Raw genomic sequence first — 15346 nt, forward strand, 5'->3', positions numbered from 1 at the left:
TAGGAAACGGCCTTATTTGCCGTTGGCCAATATCTAGTTTTCTTTGCATCAATGTGAAAATGTTCCTATTACTAAATACAGTTTTGCTAGTTACAGTTCAAACTAGAAACGACGGAAGAAAGCGGTCCAACGCGCCACATTGCTTCCCGAAAGGGAGGGTGCATTTTCTACGCCATGTCTGACATTGCGTCTTAAATTTTCTAAAACTGACATAATTCCATCCTACCGAAAAAAGAAACAGATTTCGCAGTGAGGTTCTTTGAGATATTGCTAGAGATGGAAGTCTCTGGAGCTCTTGCCTCGCACGTCAGATTGGCCGAGCGGTCTAAGGCGCCAGATTTAAGCTCTGGTTCCCGCAAGGGAGCGTGGGTTCGAACCCCACATCTGACAAAGCATTTTAAACATTCTGAAACTAACATACTCCCTTGATCTTACAGAACAAGTAAATTATGCAGGAACACGCCGCAGATTTTACTAGAGACGACAGTGACAGCCCGAGCGGTCGAAAAGAAATAGCGGAACATACTTTTCCTGCGTCGAGGTTTAGCTCTTCTCACGGACGTTTCCGTTGTTGTTGTGCTGTGGCTCTGGGTTCCAAGCGACAGCGAGAAAACCTCAACAGCAACGCATACGTGTTTAAATGAATCTTAAGGCCTTAATAAAGATAGATGAAACGGTGGTTCAGGTGCTGGAGTTCTGAAGCGGCCGTATTGCGTGGGCAGTATGCTCACTAAGTTAATGTGTCATGCTAACAACGGGAAGGCTATGGGTTACATCCCACCAAGGGATATTCCATATTGCTTCCCTAAAAGGCAGCGCGAGAGACTGCCAGGCAAATCCCAAGTGATCTGTACAAGGACTGAGATGTCCGCACGTCTGGAAACGTTCTCGCCGACTTGTGTGCCACGCTGACGATGCGGGTTCTCGTCCGATCACCGAAGTTAAGCAGCGTTTTTGCGTGCTTAGTACACGGCTCAGTGGCTAACTAGGAAGTCTGCGTGCTGTTGGAATCTTTTATTTTGCCTTTTCCCTTAGTTTTCGGTGTTGCTGCGCGGTAATGATACGGTCCAGCACGCTGACCCCTCTCTTGCCTCTCGGGACGCAAATTCGCGAACCTGCGGCCACAGTCAAATGAAAGGGTCCGTTGTGCGTTTGTCGAGTTGGTCTCTCCCAGTCGTTTCTAGCGCCCTTCCTCTACATATACGACCATTTGCAAGCGTCAGCTTTCGCGTCAGCCGAGCAAAGTCGAGACAAGTCGACACATGGGGACACACGATGCTGTGAATCGCAATCCGCACTAGCCTACGCGGAGCGGGACGAGGGGCGAAGGAAAACCATTCGTAACACGACAGTTCGGAAATTCGACGATCGCGAGCGTTGGAAACACTCTCCTGGGTAAAGAAGACAACTTCGGTGCGGTGTCCGGGTTTCGAACCCGGATCAGCTACTTGGGAAGCAACCATGCTGACCGACACAGCACCACCGCCTTCTGCTACGCGCTGCTTGCGCCGTGATGTGTCGCCTTCCCTCCTGGCGCCAGAGGCCGAAGGCAATCTCGCTGTAGGCGCTCAACGCCGAGTGGAAGGCGAGCACATGTGAACCCGTTTTCCTGGTGCTGCTAGGGCCATATACTGAAACTGAGCGCAGAACTAACTTTTACTGAAGAATCTGCCCTTTAATGCACATCAGGGCGAACACGAAATTTCTAATATGAAGTACTCACTGACGATCCAAAGACGTTTCAGTATGTACGCGTCGGTACCACCGGGGCAGTGCCTAAGTATTGTAAAGTGAAGGTCGACAGTTTGAGCCTCACGGGAAGTATTTCATTGGCTTCCCACGAGTGCGTGATGCACAGCGTGGCTGTTGCTAGGAAACGGCCTTATTTGCCGTTGGCCAATATCTAGTTTTCTTTGCATCAATGTGAAAATGTTCCTATTACTAAATACAGTTTTGCTAGTTACAGTTCAAACTAGAAACGACGGAAGAAAGCGGTCCAACGCGCCACATTGCTTCCCGAAAGGGAGGGTGCATTTTCTACGCCATGTCTGACATTGCGTCTTAAATTTTCTAAAACTGACATAATTCCATCCTACCGAAAAAAGAAACAGATTTCGCAGTGAGGTTCTTTGAGATATTGCTAGAGATGGAAGTCTCTGGAGCTCTTGCCTCGCACGTCAGATTGGCCGAGCGGTCTAAGGCGCCAGATTTAAGCTCTGGTTCCCGCAAGGGAGCGTGGGTTCGAACCCCACATCTGACAAAGCATTTTAAACATTCTGAAACTAACATACTCCCTTGATCTTACAGAACAAGTAAATTATGCAGGAACACGCCGCAGATTTTACTAGAGACGACAGTGACAGCCCGAGCGGTCGAAAAGAAATAGCGGAACATACTTTTCCTGCGTCGAGGTTTAGCTCTTCTCACGGACGTTTCCGTTGTTGTTGTGCTGTGGCTCTGGGTTCCAAGCGACAGCGAGAAAACCTCAACAGCAACGCATACGTGTTTAAATGAATCTTAAGGCCTTAATAAAGATAGATGAAACGGTGGTTCAGGTGCTGGAGTTCTGAAGCGGCCGTATTGCGTGGGCAGTATGCTCACTAAGTTAATGTGTCATGCTAACAACGGGAAGGCTATGGGTTACATCCCACCAAGGGATATTCCATATTGCTTCCCTAAAAGGCAGCGCGAGAGACTGCCAGGCAAATCCCAAGTGATCTGTACAAGGACTGAGATGTCCGCACGTCTGGAAACGTTCTCGCCGACTTGTGTGCCACGCTGACGACGCGGGTTCTCGTCCGATCACCGAAGTTAAGCAGCGTTTTTGCGTGCTTAGTACACGGCTCAGTGGCTAACTAGGAAGTCTGCGTGCTGTTGGAATCTTTTATTTTGCCTTTTCCCTTAGTTTTCGGTGTTGCTGCGCGGTAATGATACGGTCCAGCACGCTGACCCCTCTCTTGCCTCTCGGGACGCAAATTCGCGAACCTGCGGCCACAGTCAAATGAAAGGGTCCGTTGTGCGTTTGTCGAGTTGGTCTCTCCCAGTCGTTTCTAGCGCCCTTCCTCTACATATACGACCATTTGCAAGCGTCAGCTTTCGCGTCAGCCGAGCAAAGTCGAGACAAGTCGACACATGGGGACACACGATGCTGTGAATCGCAATCCGCACTAGCCTACGCGGAGCGGGACGAGGGGCGAAGGAAAACCATTCGTAACACGACAGTTCGGAAATTCGACGATCGCGAGCGTTGGAAACACTCTCCTGGGTAAAGAAGACAACTTCGGTGCGGTGTCCGGGTTTCGAACCCGGATCAGCTACTTGGGAAGCAACCATGCTGACCGACACAGCACCACCGCCTTCTGCTACGCGCTGCTTGCGCCGTGATGTGTCGCCTTCCCTCCTGGCGCCAGAGGCCGAAGGCAATCTCGCTGTAGGCGCTCAACGCCGAGTGGAAGGCGAGCACATGTGAACCCGTTTTCCTGGTGCTGCTAGGGCCATATACTGAAACTGAGCGCAGAACTAACTTTTACTGAAGAATCTGCCCTTTAATGCACATCAGGGCGAACACGAAATTTCTAATATGAAGTACTCACTGACGATCCAAAGACGTTTCAGTATGTACGCGTCGGTACCACCGGGGCAGTGCCTAAGTATTGTAAAGTGAAGGTCGACAGTTTGAGCCTCACGGGAAGTATTTCATTGGCTTCCCACGAGTGCGTGATGCACAGCGTGGCTGTTGCTAGGAAACGGCCTTATTTGCCGTTGGCCAATATCTAGTTTTCTTTGCATCAATGTGAAAATGTTCCTATTACTAAATACAGTTTTGCTAGTTACAGTTCAAACTAGAAACGACGGAAGAAAGCGGTCCAACGCGCCACATTGCTTCCCGAAAGGGAGGGTGCATTTTCTACGCCATGTCTGACATTGCGTCTTAAATTTTCTAAAACTGACATAATTCCATCCTACCGAAAAAAGAAACAGATTTCGCAGTGAGGTTCTTTGAGATATTGCTAGAGATGGAAGTCTCTGGAGCTCTTGCCTCGCACGTCAGATTGGCCGAGCGGTCTAAGGCGCCAGATTTAAGCTCTGGTTCCCGCAAGGGAGCGTGGGTTCGAACCCCACATCTGACAAAGCATTTTAAACATTCTGAAACTAACATACTCCCTTGATCTTACAGAACAAGTAAATTATGCAGGAACACGCCGCAGATTTTACTAGAGACGACAGTGACAGCCCGAGCGGTCGAAAAGAAATAGCGGAACATACTTTTCCTGCGTCGAGGTTTAGCTCTTCTCACGGACGTTTCCGTTGTTGTTGTGCTGTGGCTCTGGGTTCCAAGCGACAGCGAGAAAACCTCAACAGCAACGCATACGTGTTTAAATGAATCTTAAGGCCTTAATAAAGATAGATGAAACGGTGGTTCAGGTGCTGGAGTTCTGAAGCGGCCGTATTGCGTGGGCAGTATGCTCACTAAGTTAATGTGTCATGCTAACAACGGGAAGGCTATGGGTTACATCCCACCAAGGGATATTCCATATTGCTTCCCTAAAAGGCAGCGCGAGAGACTGCCAGGCAAATCCCAAGTGATCTGTACAAGGACTGAGATGTCCGCACGTCTGGAAACGTTCTCGCCGACTTGTGTGCCACGCTGACGACGCGGGTTCTCGTCCGATCACCGAAGTTAAGCAGCGTTTTTGCGTGCTTAGTACACGGCTCAGTGGCTAACTAGGAAGTCTGCGTGCTGTTGGAATCTTTTATTTTGCCTTTTCCCTTAGTTTTCGGTGTTGCTGCGCGGTAATGATACGGTCCAGCACGCTGACCCCTCTCTTGCCTCTCGGGACGCAAATTCGCGAACCTGCGGCCACAGTCAAATGAAAGGGTCCGTTGTGCGTTTGTCGAGTTGGTCTCTCCCAGTCGTTTCTAGCGCCCTTCCTCTACATATACGACCATTTGCAAGCGTCAGCTTTCGCGTCAGCCGAGCAAAGTCGAGACAAGTCGACACATGGGGACACACGATGCTGTGAATCGCAATCCGCACTAGCCTACGCGGAGCGGGACGAGGGGCGAAGGAAAACCATTCGTAACACGACAGTTCGGAAATTCGACGATCGCGAGCGTTGGAAACACTCTCCTGGGTAAAGAAGACAACTTCGGTGCGGTGTCCGGGTTTCGAACCCGGATCAGCTACTTGGGAAGCAACCATGCTGACCGACACAGCACCACCGCCTTCTGCTACGCGCTGCTTGCGCCGTGATGTGTCGCCTTCCCTCCTGGCGCCAGAGGCCGAAGGCAATCTCGCTGTAGGCGCTCAACGCCGAGTGGAAGGCGAGCACATGTGAACCCGTTTTCCTGGTGCTGCTAGGGCCATATACTGAAACTGAGCGCAGAACTAACTTTTACTGAAGAATCTGCCCTTTAATGCACATCAGGGCGAACACGAAATTTCTAATATGAAGTACTCACTGACGATCCAAAGACGTTTCAGTATGTACGCGTCGGTACCACCGGGGCAGTGCCTAAGTATTGTAAAGTGAAGGTCGACAGTTTGAGCCTCACGGGAAGTATTTCATTGGCTTCCCACGAGTGCGTGATGCACAGCGTGGCTGTTGCTAGGAAACGGCCTTATTTGCCGTTGGCCAATATCTAGTTTTCTTTGCATCAATGTGAAAATGTTCCTATTACTAAATACAGTTTTGCTAGTTACAGTTCAAACTAGAAACGACGGAAGAAAGCGGTCCAACGCGCCACATTGCTTCCCGAAAGGGAGGGTGCATTTTCTACGCCATGTCTGACATTGCGTCTTAAATTTTCTAAAACTGACATAATTCCATCCTACCGAAAAAAGAAACAGATTTCGCAGTGAGGTTCTTTGAGATATTGCTAGAGATGGAAGTCTCTGGAGCTCTTGCCTCGCACGTCAGATTGGCCGAGCGGTCTAAGGCGCCAGATTTAAGCTCTGGTTCCCGCAAGGGAGCGTGGGTTCGAACCCCACATCTGACAAAGCATTTTAAACATTCTGAAACTAACATACTCCCTTGATCTTACAGAACAAGTAAATTATGCAGGAACACGCCGCAGATTTTACTAGAGACGACAGTGACAGCCCGAGCGGTCGAAAAGAAATAGCGGAACATACTTTTCCTGCGTCGAGGTTTAGCTCTTCTCACGGACGTTTCCGTTGTTGTTGTGCTGTGGCTCTGGGTTCCAAGCGACAGCGAGAAAACCTCAACAGCAACGCATACGTGTTTAAATGAATCTTAAGGCCTTAATAAAGATAGATGAAACGGTGGTTCAGGTGCTGGAGTTCTGAAGCGGCCGTATTGCGTGGGCAGTATGCTCACTAAGTTAATGTGTCATGCTAACAACGGGAAGGCTATGGGTTACATCCCACCAAGGGATATTCCATATTGCTTCCCTAAAAGGCAGCGCGAGAGACTGCCAGGCAAATCCCAAGTGATCTGTACAAGGACTGAGATGTCCGCACGTCTGGAAACGTTCTCGCCGACTTGTGTGCCACGCTGACGACGCGGGTTCTCGTCCGATCACCGAAGTTAAGCAGCGTTTTTGCGTGCTTAGTACACGGCTCAGTGGCTAACTAGGAAGTCTGCGTGCTGTTGGAATCTTTTATTTTGCCTTTTCCCTTAGTTTTCGGTGTTGCTGCGCGGTAATGATACGGTCCAGCACGCTGACCCCTCTCTTGCCTCTCGGGACGCAAATTCGCGAACCTGCGGCCACAGTCAAATGAAAGGGTCCGTTGTGCGTTTGTCGAGTTGGTCTCTCCCAGTCGTTTCTAGCGCCCTTCCTCTACATATACGACCATTTGCAAGCGTCAGCTTTCGCGTCAGCCGAGCAAAGTCGAGACAAGTCGACACATGGGGACACACGATGCTGTGAATCGCAATCCGCACTAGCCTACGCGGAGCGGGACGAGGGGCGAAGGAAAACCATTCGTAACACGACAGTTCGGAAATTCGACGATCGCGAGCGTTGGAAACACTCTCCTGGGTAAAGAAGACAACTTCGGTGCGGTGTCCGGGTTTCGAACCCGGATCAGCTACTTGGGAAGCAACCATGCTGACCGACACAGCACCACCGCCTTCTGCTACGCGCTGCTTGCGCCGTGATGTGTCGCCTTCCCTCCTGGCGCCAGAGGCCGAAGGCAATCTCGCTGTAGGCGCTCAACGCCGAGTGGAAGGCGAGCACATGTGAACCCGTTTTCCTGGTGCTGCTAGGGCCATATACTGAAACTGAGCGCAGAACTAACTTTTACTGAAGAATCTGCCCTTTAATGCACATCAGGGCGAACACGAAATTTCTAATATGAAGTACTCACTGACGATCCAAAGACGTTTCAGTATGTACGCGTCGGTACCACCGGGGCAGTGCCTAATTATTGTAAAGTGAAGGTCGACAGTTTGAGCCTCACGGGAAGTATTTCATTGGCTTCCCACGAGTGCGTGATGCACAGCGTGGCTGTTGCTAGGAAACGGCCTTATTTGCCGTTGGCCAATATCTAGTTTTCTTTGCATCAATGTGAAAATGTTCCTATTACTAAATACAGTTTTGCTAGTTACAGTTCAAACTAGAAACGACGGAAGAAAGCGGTCCAACGCGCCACATTGCTTCCCGAAAGGGAGGGTGCATTTTCTACGCCATGTCTGACATTGCGTCTTAAATTTTCTAAAACTGACATAATTCCATCCTACCGAAAAAAGAAACAGATTTCGCAGTGAGGTTCTTTGAGATATTGCTAGAGATGGAAGTCTCTGGAGCTCTTGCCTCGCACGTCAGATTGGCCGAGCGGTCTAAGGCGCCAGATTTAAGCTCTGGTTCCCGCAAGGGAGCGTGGGTTCGAACCCCACATCTGACAAAGCATTTTAAACATTCTGAAACTAACATACTCCCTTGATCTTACAGAACAAGTAAATTATGCAGGAACACGCCGCAGATTTTACTAGAGACGACAGTGACAGCCCGAGCGGTCGAAAAGAAATAGCGGAACATACTTTTCCTGCGTCGAGGTTTAGCTCTTCTCACGGACGTTTCCGTTGTTGTTGTGCTGTGGCTCTGGGTTCCAAGCGACAGCGAGAAAACCTCAACAGCAACGCATACGTGTTTAAATGAATCTTAAGGCCTTAATAAAGATAGATGAAACGGTGGTTCAGGTGCTGGAGTTCTGAAGCGGCCGTATTGCGTGGGCAGTATGCTCACTAAGTTAATGTGTCATGCTAACAACGGGAAGGCTATGGGTTACATCCCACCAAGGGATATTCCATATTGCTTCCCTAAAAGGCAGCGCGAGAGACTGCCAGGCAAATCCCAAGTGATCTGTACAAGGACTGAGATGTCCGCACGTCTGGAAACGTTCTCGCCGACTTGTGTGCCACGCTGACGACGCGGGTTCTCGTCCGATCACCGAAGTTAAGCAGCGTTTTTGCGTGCTTAGTACACGGCTCAGTGGCTAACTAGGAAGTCTGCGTGCTGTTGGAATCTTTTATTTTGCCTTTTCCCTTAGTTTTCGGTGTTGCTGCGCGGTAATGATACGGTCCAGCACGCTGACCCCTCTCTTGCCTCTCGGGACGCAAATTCGCGAACCTGCGGCCACAGTCAAATGAAAGGGTCCGTTGTGCGTTTGTCGAGTTGGTCTCTCCCAGTCGTTTCTAGCGCCCTTCCTCTACATATACGACCATTTGCAAGCGTCAGCTTTCGCGTCAGCCGAGCAAAGTCGAGACAAGTCGACACATGGGGACACACGATGCTGTGAATCGCAATCCGCACTAGCCTACGCGGAGCGGGACGAGGGGCGAAGGAAAACCATTCGTAACACGACAGTTCGGAAATTCGACGATCGCGAGCGTTGGAAACACTCTCCTGGGTAAAGAAGACAACTTCGGTGCGGTGTCCGGGTTTCGAACCCGGATCAGCTACTTGGGAAGCAACCATGCTGACCGACACAGCACCACCGCCTTCTGCTACGCGCTGCTTGCGCCGTGATGTGTCGCCTTCCCTCCTGGCGCCAGAGGCCGAAGGCAATCTCGCTGTAGGCGCTCAACGCCGAGTGGAAGGCGAGCACATGTGAACCCGTTTTCCTGGTGCTGCTAGGGCCATATACTGAAACTGAGCGCAGAACTAACTTTTACTGAAGAATCTGCCCTTTAATGCACATCAGGGCGAACACGAAATTTCTAATATGAAGTACTCACTGACGATCCAAAGACGTTTCAGTATGTACGCGTCGGTACCACCGGGGCAGTGCCTAAGTATTGTAAAGTGAAGGTCGACAGTTTGAGCCTCACGGGAAGTATTTCATTGGCTTCCCACGAGTGCGTGATGCACAGCGTGGCTGTTGCTAGGAAACGGCCTTATTTGCCGTTGGCCAATATCTAGTTTTCTTTGCATCAATGTGAAAATGTTCCTATTACTAAATACAGTTTTGCTAGTTACAGTTCAAACTAGAAACGACGGAAGAAAGCGGTCCAACGCGCCACATTGCTTCCCGAAAGGGAGGGTGCATTTTCTACGCCATGTCTGACATTGCGTCTTAAATTTTCTAAAACTGACATAATTCCATCCTACCGAAAAAAGAAACAGATTTCGCAGTGAGGTTCTTTGAGATATTGCTAGAGATGGAAGTCTCTGGAGCTCTTGCCTCGCACGTCAGATTGGCCGAGCGGTCTAAGGCGCCAGATTTAAGCTCTGGTTCCCGCAAGGGAGCGTGGGTTCGAACCCCACATCTGACAAAGCATTTTAAACATTCTGAAACTAACATACTCCCTTGATCTTACAGAACAAGTAAATTATGCAGGAACACGCCGCAGATTTTACTAGAGACGACAGTGACAGCCCGAGCGGTCGAAAAGAAATAGCGGAACATACTTTTCCTGCGTCGAGGTTTAGCTCTTCTCACGGACGTTTCCGTTGTTGTTGTGCTGTGGCTCTGGGTTCCAAGCGACAGCGAGAAAACCTCAACAGCAACGCATACGTGTTTAAATGAATCTTAAGGCCTTAATAAAGATAGATGAAACGGTGGTTCAGGTGCTGGAGTTCTGAAGCGGCCGTATTGCGTGGGCAGTATGCTCACTAAGTTAATGTGTCATGCTAACAACGGGAAGGCTATGGGTTACATCCCACCAAGGGATATTCCATATTGCTTCCCTAAAAGGCAGCGCGAGAGACTGCCAGGCAAATCCCAAGTGATCTGTACAAGGACTGAGATGTCCGCACGTCTGGAAACGTTCTCGCCGACTTGTGTGCCACGCTGACGACGCGGGTTCTCGTCCGATCACCGAAGTTAAGCAGCGTTTTTGCGTGCTTAGTACACGGCTCAGTGGCTAACTAGGAAGTCTGCGTGCTGTTGGAATCTTTTATTTTGCCTTTTCCCTTAGTTTTCGGTGTTGCTGCGCGGTAATGATACGGTCCAGCACGCTGACCCCTCTCTTGCCTCTCGGGACGCAAATTCGCGAACCTGCGGCCACAGTCAAATGAAAGGGTCCGTTGTGCGTTTGTCGAGTTGGTCTCTCCCAGTCGTTTCTAGCGCCCTTCCTCTACATATACGACCATTTGCAAGCGTCAGCTTTCGCGTCAGCCGAGCAAAGTCGAGACAAGTCGACACATGGGGACACACGATGCTGTGAATCGCAATCCGCACTAGCCTACGCGGAGCGGGACGAGGGGCGAAGGAAAACCATTCGTAACACGACAGTTCGGAAATTCGACGATCGCGAGCGTTGGAAACACTCTCCTGGGTAAAGAAGACAACTTCGGTGCGGTGTCCGGGTTTCGAACCCGGATCAGCTACTTGGGAAGCAACCATGCTGACCGACACAGCACCACCGCCTTCTGCTACGCGCTGCTTGCGCCGTGATGTGTCGCCTTCCCTCCTGGCGCCAGAGGCCGAAGGCAATCTCGCTGTAGGCGCTCAACGCCGAGTGGAAGGCGAGCACATGTGAACCCGTTTTCCTGGTGCTGCTAGGGCCATATACTGAAACTGAGCGCAGAACTAACTTTTACTGAAGAATCTGCCCTTTAATGCACATCAGGGCGAACACGAAATTTCTAATATGAAGTACTCACTGACGATCCAAAGACGTTTCAGTATGTACGCGTCGGTACCACCGGGGCAGTGCCTAAGTATTGTAAAGTGAAGGTCGACAGTTTGAGCCTCACGGGAAGTATTTCATTGGCTTCCCACGAGTGCGTGATGCACAGCGTGGCTGTTGCTAGGAAACGGCCTTATTTGCCGTTGGCCAATATCTAGTTTTCTTTGCATCAATGTGAAAATGTTCCTATTACTAAATACAGTTTTGCTAGTTACAGTTCAAACTAGAAACGACGGAAGAAAGCGGTCCAACGCGCCACATTGCTTCCCGAAAGGGAGGGTGCATTTTCTACGCCATGTCTGACATTGCGTCTTAAATTTTCTAAAACTGACATAATTCCATCCTACCGAAAAAAGAAACAGATTTCGCAGTGAGGTTCTTTGAGATATTGCTAGAGATGGAAGTCTCTGGAGCTCTTGCCTCGCACGTCAGATTGGCCGAGCGGTCTAAGGCGCCAGATTTAAGCTCTGGTTCCCGCAAGGGAGCGTGGGTTCGAACCCCACATCTGACAAAGCATTTTAAACATTCTGAAACTAACATACTCCCTTGATCTTACAGAACAAGTAAATTATGCAGGAACACGCCGCAGATTTTACTAGAGACGACAGTGACAGCCCGAGCGGTCGAAAAGAAATAGCGGAACATACTTTTCCTGCGTCGAGGTTTAGCTCTTCTCACGGACGTTTCCGTTGTTGTTGTGCTGTGGCTCTGGGTTCCAAGCGACAGCGAGAAAACCTCAACAGCAACGCATACGTGTTTAAATGAATCTTAAGGCCTTAATAAAGATAGATGAAACGGTGGTTCAGGTGCTGGAGTTCTGAAGCGGCCGTATTGCGTGGGCAGTATGCTCACTAAGTTAATGTGTCATGCTAACAACGGGAAGGCTATGGGTTACATCCCACCAAGGGATATTCCATATTGCTTCCCTAAAAGGCAGCGCGAGAGACTGCCAGGCAAATCCCAAGTGATCTGTACAAGGACTGAGATGTCCGCACGTCTGGAAACGTTCTCGCCGACTTGTGTGCCACGCTGACGACGCGGGTTCTCGTCCGATCACCGAAGTTAAGCAGCGTTTTTGCGTGCTTAGTACACGGCTCAGTGGCTAACTAGGAAGTCTGCGTGCTGTTGGAATCTTTTATTTTGCCTTTTCCCTTAGTTTTCGGTGTTGCTGCGCGGTAATGATACGGTCCAGCACGCTGACCCCTCTCTTGCCTCTCGGGACGCAAATTCGCGAACCTGCGGCCACAGTCAAATGAAAGGGTCCGTTGTGCGTTTGTCGAGTTGGTCTCTCCCAGTCGTTTCTAGCGCCCTTCCTCTACATATACGACCATTTGCAAGCGTCAGCTTTCGCGTCAGCCGAGCAAAGTCGAGACAAGTCGACACATGGGGACACACGATGCTGTGAATCGCAATCCGCACTAGCCTACGCGGAGCGGGACGAGGGGCGAAGGAAAACCATTCGTAACACGACAGTTCGGAAATTCGACGATCGCGAGCGTTGGAAACACTCTCCTGGGTAAAGAAGACAACTTCGGTGCGGTGTCCGGGTTTCGAACCCGGATCAGCTACTTGGGAAGCAACCATGCTGACCGACACAGCACCACCGCCTTCTGCTACGCGCTGCTTGCGCCGTGATGTGTCGCCTTCCCTCCTGGCGCCAGAGGCCGAAGGCAATCTCGCTGTAGGCGCTCAACGCCGAGTGGAAGGCGAGCACATGTGAACCCGTTTTCCTGGTGCTGCTAGGGCCATATACTGAAACTGAGCGCAGAACTAACTTTTACTGAAGAATCTGCCCTTTAATGCACATCAGGGCGAACACGAAATTTCTAATATGAAGTACTCACTGACGATCCAAAGACGTTTCAGTATGTACGCGTCGGTACCACCGGGGCAGTGCCTAAGTATTGTAAAGTGAAGGTCGACAGTTTGAGCCTCACGGGAAGTATTTCATTGGCTTCCCACGAGTGCGTGATGCACAGCGTGGCTGTTGCTAGGAAACGGCCTTATTTGCCGTTGGCCAATATCTAGTTTTCTTTGCATCAATGTGAAAATGTTCCTATTACTAAATACAGTTTTGCTAGTTACAGTTCAAACTAGAAACGACGGAAGAAAGCGGTCCAACGCGCCACATTGCTTCCCGAAAGGGAGGGTGCATTTTCTACGCCATGTCTGACATTGCGTCTTAAATTTTCTAAAACTGACATAATTCCATCCTACCGAAAAAAGAAACAGATTTCGCAGTGAGGTTCTTTGAGATATTGCTAGAGATGGAAGTCTCTGGAGCTCTTGCCTCGCACGTCAGATTGGCCGAGCGGTCTAAGGCGCCAGATTTAAGCTCTGGTTCCCGCAAGGGAGCGTGGGTTCGAACCCCACATCTGACAAAGCATTTTAAACATTCTGAAACTAACATACTCCCTTGATCTTACAGAACAAGTAAATTATGCAGGAACACGCCGCAGATTTTACTAGAGACGACAGTGACAGCCCGAGCGGTCGAAAAGAAATAGCGGAACATACTTTTCCTGCGTCGAGGTTTAGCTCTTCTCACGGACGTTTCCGTTGTTGTTGTGCTGTGGCTCTGGGTTCCAAGCGACAGCGAGAAAACCTCAACAGCAACGCATACGTGTTTAAATGAATCTTAAGGCCTTAATAAAGATAGATGAAACGGTGGTTCAGGTGCTGGAGTTCTGAAGCGGCCGTATTGCGTGGGCAGTATGCTCACTAAGTTAATGTGTCATGCTAACAACGGGAAGGCTATGGGTTACATCCCACCAAGGGATATTCCATATTGCTTCCCTAAAAGGCAGCGCGAGAGACTGCCAGGCAAATCCCAAGTGATCTGTACAAGGACTGAGATGTCCGCACGTCTGGAAACGTTCTCGCCGACTTGTGTGCCACGCTGACGACGCGGGTTCTCGTCCGATCACCGAAGTTAAGCAGCGTTTTTGCGTGCTTAGTACACGGCTCAGTGGCTAACTAGGAAGTCTGCGTGCTGTTGGAATCTTTTATTTTGCCTTTTCCCTTAGTTTTCGGTGTTGCTGCGCGGTAATGATACGGTCCAGCACGCTGACCCCTCTCTTGCCTCTCGGGACGCAAATTCGCGAACCTGCGGCCACAGTCAAATGAAAGGGTCCGTTGTGCGTTTGTCGAGTTGGTCTCTCCCAGTCGTTTCTAGCGCCCTTCCTCTACATATACGACCATTTGCAAGCGTCAGCTTTCGCGTCAGCCGAGCAAAGTCGAGACAAGTCGACACATGGGGACACACGATGCTGTGAATCGCAATCCGCACTAGCCTACGCGGAGCGGGACGAGGGGCGAAGGAAAACCATTCGTAACACGACAGTTCGGAAATTCGACGATCGCGAGCGTTGGAAACACTCTCCTGGGTAAAGAAGACAACTTCGGTGCGGTGTCCGGGTTTCGAACCCGGATCAGCTACTTGGGAAGCAACCATGCTGACCGACACAGCACCACCGCCTTCTGCTACGCGCTGCTTGCGCCGTGATGTGTCGCCTTCCCTCCTGGCGCCAGAGGCCGAAGGCAATCTCGCTGTAGGCGCTCAACGCCGAGTGGAAGGCGAGCACATGTGAACCCGTTTTCCTGGTGCTGCTAGGGCCATATACTGAAACTGAGCGCAGAACTAACTTTTACTGAAGAATCTGCCCTTTAATGCACATCAGGGCGAACACGAAATTTCTAATATGAAGTACTCACTGACGATCCAAAGACGTTTCAGTATGTACGCGTCGGTACCACCGGGGCAGTGCCTAAGTATTGTAAAGTGAAGGTCGACAGTTTGAGCCTCACGGGAAGTATTTCATTGGCTTCCCACGAGTGCGTGATGCACAGCGTGGCTGTTGCTAGGAAACGGCCTTATTTGCCGTTGGCCAATATCTAGTTTTCTTTGCATCAATGTGAAAATGTTCCTATTACTAAATACAGTTTTGCTAGTTACAGTTCAAACTAGAAACGACGGAAGAAAGCGGTCCAACGCGCCACATTGCTTCCCGAAAGGGAGGGTGCATTTTCTACGCCATGTCTGACATTGCGTCTTAAATTTTCTAAAACTGACATAATTCCATCCTACCGAAAAAAGAAACAGATTTCGCAGTGAGGTTCTTTGAGATATTGCTAGAGATGGAAGTCTCTGGAGCTCTTGCCTCGCACGTCAGATTGGCCGAGCGGTCTAAGGCGCCAGATTTAAGCTCTGGTTCCCGCAAGGGAGCGTGGGTTCGAACCCCACATCT

General features: G+C 50.1%; 9 non-coding genes across 9 annotated transcripts; all 9 read left to right on the top strand.

The window, feature by feature from the left end:
* The first annotated feature begins 306 nt into the window (after positions 1-306).
* On the top strand, positions 307-390 carry Trnal-uaa (transfer RNA leucine (anticodon UAA)). The gene has a single exon. It is a non-coding gene; the product is annotated as a tRNA-Leu (tRNA).
* Positions 391-2176: 1786 nt separating this feature from the next.
* Positions 2177-2260, top strand: Trnal-uaa (transfer RNA leucine (anticodon UAA)). The gene has a single exon. It is a non-coding gene; the product is annotated as a tRNA-Leu (tRNA).
* A 1786-nt stretch (positions 2261-4046) lies between these two features.
* Trnal-uaa (transfer RNA leucine (anticodon UAA)) lies at positions 4047-4130 on the top strand. The gene has a single exon. It is a non-coding gene; the product is annotated as a tRNA-Leu (tRNA).
* A 1786-nt stretch (positions 4131-5916) lies between these two features.
* On the top strand, positions 5917-6000 carry Trnal-uaa (transfer RNA leucine (anticodon UAA)). Its single transcript has one exon. It is a non-coding gene; the product is annotated as a tRNA-Leu (tRNA).
* Positions 6001-7786: 1786 nt separating this feature from the next.
* Trnal-uaa (transfer RNA leucine (anticodon UAA)) lies at positions 7787-7870 on the top strand. Its single transcript has one exon. It is a non-coding gene; the product is annotated as a tRNA-Leu (tRNA).
* A 1786-nt stretch (positions 7871-9656) lies between these two features.
* Positions 9657-9740, top strand: Trnal-uaa (transfer RNA leucine (anticodon UAA)). Its single transcript has one exon. It is a non-coding gene; the product is annotated as a tRNA-Leu (tRNA).
* Positions 9741-11526: 1786 nt separating this feature from the next.
* Positions 11527-11610, top strand: Trnal-uaa (transfer RNA leucine (anticodon UAA)). Its single transcript has one exon. It is a non-coding gene; the product is annotated as a tRNA-Leu (tRNA).
* A 1786-nt stretch (positions 11611-13396) lies between these two features.
* On the top strand, positions 13397-13480 carry Trnal-uaa (transfer RNA leucine (anticodon UAA)). Its single transcript has one exon. It is a non-coding gene; the product is annotated as a tRNA-Leu (tRNA).
* A 1786-nt stretch (positions 13481-15266) lies between these two features.
* Positions 15267-15346, top strand: Trnal-uaa (transfer RNA leucine (anticodon UAA)). The gene has a single exon. It is a non-coding gene; the product is annotated as a tRNA-Leu (tRNA).

Source organism: Schistocerca serialis, chromosome 7 (assembly GCF_023864345.2).
Source record: "Schistocerca serialis cubense isolate TAMUIC-IGC-003099 chromosome 7, iqSchSeri2.2, whole genome shotgun sequence".
NCBI lineage: Eukaryota > Metazoa > Arthropoda > Insecta > Orthoptera > Acrididae > Schistocerca > Schistocerca serialis.